General features: G+C 40.4%; 1 long non-coding RNA gene across 1 annotated transcript; it reads left to right on the top strand.

Moving 5' to 3' along the window:
* Positions 1-834: 834 nt before the first annotated feature.
* On the top strand, positions 835-1,772 carry LOC111975078 (uncharacterized). Its single transcript, XR_002878764.2, has 3 exons — positions 835-1,200; positions 1,328-1,360; positions 1,638-1,772. It is a non-coding gene; the product is annotated as an uncharacterized lncRNA (long non-coding RNA).
* The last annotated feature ends 4,949 nt before the right edge of the window (positions 1,773-6,721 follow it).

Genomic DNA, 6,721 nt, shown 5'->3' on the forward strand with positions numbered 1-6,721 from the left:
TTGATTGAGTGTGTGGACAGGTGTCTTTTATACAGGTAACGAGTTCAAACAGGTGCAGTTAATACAGGTAATGAGTGGAGAGCAGGAGGGCTTCTTAAAGAAAAACTAACAGGTCTGTGAGAGCCGATATTCTACTGGTTGTTAGGTGATCAAATACTTATGTCATGCAATATAAATGCAAATTAATTACTTAAAAATCCATACAATGTGATTTCTGGATTTTTGTTTTAGATTCCGTCTCTCACAGTTGAAGTGTACCTATGATAAAAATGACGACCTCTACATGCTTTGTAAGTAGGAAAACCTGCAAAATCGGCAGTGTATCAAATACTTGTTCTACTGTCATACAAAAATGTGATGTGTCTCTAAACTGTGCTGTCAACAGGCTCAATATAGCATGTTGTAAAATGTCTGAAGGGCATTTATGGTTATCAAATGTATGCCCCAAATTTAGATTGTCTTGTGTTTATTTTTAGTTTAAAAAACTGGGATCACAAAGTGTTCTATAAGTGCCATAAATATTATAAGTTGTATTTTTATAAATATTAAGATTTGGTTTATTCAGGACCTCTCTCCCACAGTGTGAACTATGAAAAAATGTGTAAACAAGTTATTATAGGTAGCAATTAATCCAACCGTATGTATGCATTCATAAAATATATGTTTGCATGTCATCAATCAAATAACTGTTTTTATTCATTCTTTTTATCGTCCTGCGAAATGTTGCTTTAATAAAGCGCTATTGCGCTGCTCTTCGACCACTGCGCCTACTTGGCTGGCTGGGAATGGTGGTAGTGGTGACGGGGGATGCTGCATTGCTGCTCTTTTTATATTTGGAAACTCCGAAAGAATCTCGGCTGGCTRTCATGTGCCGCCTTCGTCCAATAAAACAGAAGAGGGCCTGKCTGCAAGTCGTCTAATCTTGYGCGAYGTGTCAATCATGTTCATTCAGCGGTTGAAGTGCGGGTTTTGGTAACCGCCTCCTTTACGCTTGGAAGGGAGACGAAGGGGGGAGCTTTCTTCGGATCAAAGACTAGTGTGGCGCTGTTGCCGTAGGATGTACTGAGTGCAGCCTGCTGCTTTCTTTACGGACGCTTCTTYTATCGTCTGGATATCGCTGATTTCTGGATTATAAATWCATTTGATGMTTTTCAATCCCAACTCAATGCAGAGAAATGGGTAAACTTCACTCGAAACATGGTAAGATATGATGTTTTACCGAAAAATGCCACCCCTAGTCGTTGAATTGAATGCTCACTTGCGGTAATACTTTCGAGTAATGCCTATCTTTATGTTCTCTGTTTCTCTCGACAATTGTCCCGAAAAGCTGCGATTTGTAAACCGAGGGAAAGTCCGGAGGGTGAGTAGCCCATAGGCCTACACTTAGGACAGGCTATAGATTTGTTGTCTATATTTTATTATATTTGTTGAAAATATACATTGTTTAAATTATGTCCAGTCTATCATCCCATTTATCCATGCACCAATAATGACCGACTCGTTGACAACATCAGACGAAGTCTACTATCATTCAAGAAAATGATGAAAAAAGCACAATGCTGAAGAAATGTTACATTGTAACCTAACCGTAACATGTTGTTTATATTGTAATAACGCACCTTTTATGTTGATTTCAGGTGACAGTTTTGTAGTTAATGCCTGTTTGGCAAGGAAAGGAATTGACGATTGGCTCGTGAAACAGAAATACTATTGCACGGGCTCGCGGCTTGAGCAACAGGACTGTCACCACACGAATAAGTGCGGCTTGTCTACTCGGGTAAGTAAAACATTTATTTATTTATTTTTAAATTATGATTTCAAAAACAAGATTGTTAATCTCAGTTTGATGTTGATACCATGAAGCCTGGAATGTCCTAACTTTCTTAGCTTCCCTTTCGAGGGTTAGCCAAGGCTGCATTTAGTTTTACTGGGATAAATTGTAGTCTAAAGTTTTCAACTGAATTTATCGGTTGTTTCGAATTAAGTACATTTAAAAAAAAAAATACAAAAGTAGATTCTCAGCCACCTTATTGCAATACACCAATGGAACTATAATACCTGATAAATAGCCAACCAAATCTTCAGATGTTGCCTGCTTAATTTTTCTTCAAAGTCTGCTTTTGACGTTGACCTATTCAATGACATTCTCAATAAATGTTGCTTATTTCTATTTATTCTGTGCATTATGCAGAAGTTGAAAAGAAAACCAGAAATGTTGTAAAAAGAAAGTAGTAGTGTGTTTAGTTATAGGCTAGTTGAGGGAAAGTTATAGGCTAGACTAATAATATCAATAAAAAAATGGTAAATGATTGATAATATAAAGCTGACATCACACGGATAGGTTTCATATGTATTGTTTGTTTAGATAATCGTTATTTGCTTTGTTGGCTAGACAACATAGATAGACATTCTTGACTCTCTCATCCAGACACATGGAAATGATTGAATGCAGTGGCACATTAGAAGAAGTCTCATGCAGGTGTGGCAAGATAAAAGCTGCTATTCAAAATTCAGTGTGCATGAATTTCTTCCTCTTCTTGATCTGTGAAATTCTTATCAGTGTGTTAATTTCATTCCCATTGCAAACAGTTTGTAAGGATGTTGTGTTTTGTGATTCTGGAGAATGAAAGTGTGACATGTTAACACCATGACATGGCTGTTGACAGTACACACTTGGCCCCATATACATGATAGACCTAATATTTAAGAGGGGAAATGTTGTAGGCTTGTGTTTGAACCTCTCTATTAACAAATATCTTTCCCACAACACTTTTCAGTCTTTCAGCCATGTTTGTTTCAACATACAGTACAAAACAGCATATGTTAATACAACTTTTTACAAAAGGAGCCCTGACTTGCTACACAATGCTTGCTTTGGTAACTGTCTAATCATCAGACACTTTTGGTGCATGGGAACAAATGTGTCACACCACCAAGAACAGATGCTGCTAAAGTTTATACTCTTGGTAATAGATCACGGCTGAGTTGAAAGCATTGCAGTCTGACAGACTGGTGACAGGGCTGTATTGTAAGGCTGGGGTAGAGGTGGTGGAGGTCATGTCTGTTTCAGATTTGTCATCCCAGTAAACACACAGTTGTTGCATCCCAAATGGCACCCGATTTCCTATATAGTGCACTACTTTTAACCAGAGCCCTCTGGGTGCCATTTGGGACGTAACCTGTGTTGTTGTCGAGAGGAGAAATCCTTTTTTGGAAAAGCTTCAGAGGAGCCGGGTGTAAGCCTCTTTGGTTAGGGATGCTCACTTCTCAAAGGCAGCATTTTTGAGGATTGAGAGCTCATCAAAAAATCCACCAGGACTTTTCCACTTCTCAGCTACTGAGCTCACTCAGCCCACTGGAACAGAGGGAAGCTAATACACTCTGTCCAGCAATGTGGCCATCATGTTGTGACCAGACATACCACCATTAGGTTGTTTACATACTACATTTCATGCTGCAGTTGCGTTCAATGAGAATCATGCATTCACTGTCACACTATTTCATGGACATTGCATTTCTAGTGAGCTGCTCATGCTTGTGTGCATGAAAAGCCTTGTGTTAACTGAACAAGAGGTGTTTGCCGTTGTTTCTCTGGTTTGATTATCCCAAGCATTTATTACCCCAACACTTTGACACTTTGGCAATGCACACAAAGCAATGTATCTAAACTGAATCTTTTATGTAATAGCATATGCCTCGTTTTGCGTTGCTTCTTCTGATTTATCATGTCATTATCATAAGGAAGTGACCYATYGCAGCGCYTACRWGACCAGTCTGGTTCATTTCATTTAAATGTCTCTGGTATGAGGAAGACACAGGGATATGCTGGTGAGGAGCCAAGTCAAGGACTCCTTCAGGYAGTGACAATCAGCCTCGTGCACGCTGGCAAAATATCTTGATCAAAGTCCAACCTGTCTAAAGTACACAGTTGTTTTCTCTATCCCTGCCGTGAGGTGTTTTTAATAGCAGCACATTGGTCAGCGGGCTGTGAAGGTGTGAGGCTCTGCTAGCCCAGGGAGGTTGACGGGAAAAGCAGCGGGCTGAGATTTTTATGACTTATGCCCAGTTTGTATTGACGTGCGAGTGATCAAGTGTAGCACTGAGTGCCGTGATGGGGTCAGCCTCAGGTCTGCTTGTTGCATGCACATGGTGTCAACACCACTAAGCCTGACATGTTGTCAGGCCTCTAATAAACATCTTCATATTGTAATCGGACCCTCCTTATGACATCATCGGGGTAGGAAGGGGTTCGGTGTTCTGTTCCGTGTAGTGTAGCAGCCCTCTGGGCACGGTTAGGGTATCCATGGGCCCTCTTCAGTTCAGCAGACTCACCAGAGGGCATTGTGGGATACATGTGAAAGGGTGGGATTTTTTTGTGGAGCATTTTTTTCATTCCCCAGATGGTGTGAAGTGATATTTGGCCAGGATGGAAAAGGAACCCCGCTGAAAAAGTTGGATGGTTTTGAACAATTTGGGCTCGTGGAGTTTTCTGTTTTATAAATTATTTAATTATATGTGCCTAATGGCTTTCACAGCGCTGCGGGAAAATTAATAGAATAAGACACAAGGTGTTCCTGACATCAATATTTATTTGGATGCTTTTCCCTTCGTTTTTTCTTTAGAACTTGAATATTTCATTGAAGTTTTGAATATTTTGTTTGCTTGCTTTGACATGGCATTTCATGTGTTTATTTTAGGGACCATTTGGCATTTTAGATTTATTCCGCTTAAAACAGTTAAGTATGACAATGCTTGAAATTAAAAATAAATAAATAGTGAGATATTTACTAGCATATGTCTTTATAAATGATCTATAACTTAACCTTATCATGAAGCATTACAAAACTTGAGAGAGTTTGTGGAAGTTACTGCTTTCCATAAGTCGTAGTAAATACCCTAACCCCATAGTATTGTCAAATGAAAAACGGCTAAAACCTTTGCCAGGTGAGAATGCAATGCAAACATTCCTCTTAGCCTTTAAAAGCGGCCCATGTTGTATTGGATACATATACTTTATAGGCCGTGTTCTTTTTGCCTCCCGGCTGAACTGGGGTCCAGGAGAATGTGGGTCAGATGGTGGCAGCAGCGGGGAGTCTAAGACTGGAATCCTTTTGATCTGAAACCTCCCAAACCAAACTATCATATTCTTGAAAGGAGAGAGGGGATTACTGCCATAGCCTACCTCCTCCATTAAAATGAAATGCRCTTTTATGGAACATGTTTGTTTTGTAGAGCTGATTATATTAGCAAGACTGTTATCATTGGTTGAGGTATATATGCGTTGAGTTGTGGTAGGGGGAGCCATAGGAAGAGGAGAGACTCCAGAGTCAAGAACTTTTCTTGCATATAGATGATTTTAACTCACTTGTTCGTATGTATTATTTGAAATCAAAATGTAAGTTAACTGAGCTATTTTATATGGAACTGAGCAGTAAGGACAGGTGAGCTGGGTACATTTTCTCTCCAGACTATGGCCCTTTAAAGATAGAATCCACATTAGGGGAAACAGCGCCACTGTTTGCCCCAGCGCCTTTGTTATTGTTTTTGTTTTGTTGACAAATGGAGGTGAGCAGCATCCGAATGCAAATAAGCAGTTTGGGGGAAAAAATTGCAGTACTTAATCTGCAGTGCTATCGCGCGTGCAATAATGTCTGATGGGGGGGAAAAACAGTTTGTTCTTTGCAGTAACTTCTTTGTTGTTGTGTTATCCCAAACAGATGTGTCAGTTTCACTACTAAGGATTCCAGCTTTAATTCTGATTCTAAGCACAGTTTGTTTTTTACTATGCTGTTTTTATATCTCCCATAACGTTTTGTAATTTAGATGATTAAGAAGAAGTAGAGAAGTCAACAGTTTATGATTTGGCAGTTCCAATGCCTGTCTGATCTGGTTTGTTGGGTCTTAACAAGTCTGAGCCCAGGTGTTGAAGGTCTCCCGCCCTCCCCTGTCTTCTCCGGTCCTCTTCAGGCAGTGTTATGAGTTGTACCCTAAGCCAGTGGTCTGTCTAGGGAATTTGCAATGTGCTGAAAGCAAATTTGAAAAGATTTAATTTGATGATTTGTTAAGGCATTTTCCCCCACACCCTTGCCAAGTAACTTTCCTCATCCCTAAGCCCCCTCCCCCATCTCAGCTCTCTCCTCTCCACCTCTCCCATTTTCCCTCTCAGGCTCCATCTGTTTCTTGTGTTTACCCTGTGGCCTTGCCTGGTTGTTGCTGATGAAATTAGACTGCATTTGAAGTGGGCCAGGGAGGTGGATATATAGAGGCCCCCTCTGTGAGGCCTAACCCTCTGTGTAGTAAAAGGAGGCCCCCAGTGATGCTACTGCTGGAGTCGCCAAACCCCTGCTCTGGGCTGACAATTCCAAAGCACAWTTTTKAAAACCTTCCATCTAAGGTTTAGGTTCRAAACRCATACAAAACTGGGACKAAATATCTTAAGGTACATCTGASAACTAARAGCARTCCYAAATGAATCACAGAGTAGAACTTCTGCCCACATCCCCGTGTTTCTCACTGGGTGCCAGCGCTCTGATRTTTGAAGTAAAGCTTTTAAATGTGCTWCCCTCAGCCTCTGAGTCTGATAATAGACATGGCAGTTCTGTGGCCTAGCTTCTTTTCTTACTTCTTCTCCTGTAGTGTTTTTTTATTGTCTTCACAAAAGCACAGGGTCCTTGTCTCAGTGCTGAATGCACCTTTCAAATGCTTACTCCTCTCTCTCGCT

This window comes from Salvelinus sp. IW2-2015, linkage group LG15 (genome assembly GCF_002910315.2).
Source record: "Salvelinus sp. IW2-2015 linkage group LG15, ASM291031v2, whole genome shotgun sequence".
In the NCBI taxonomy this organism is placed as follows: Eukaryota; Metazoa; Chordata; class Actinopteri; order Salmoniformes; family Salmonidae; genus Salvelinus; species Salvelinus sp. IW2-2015.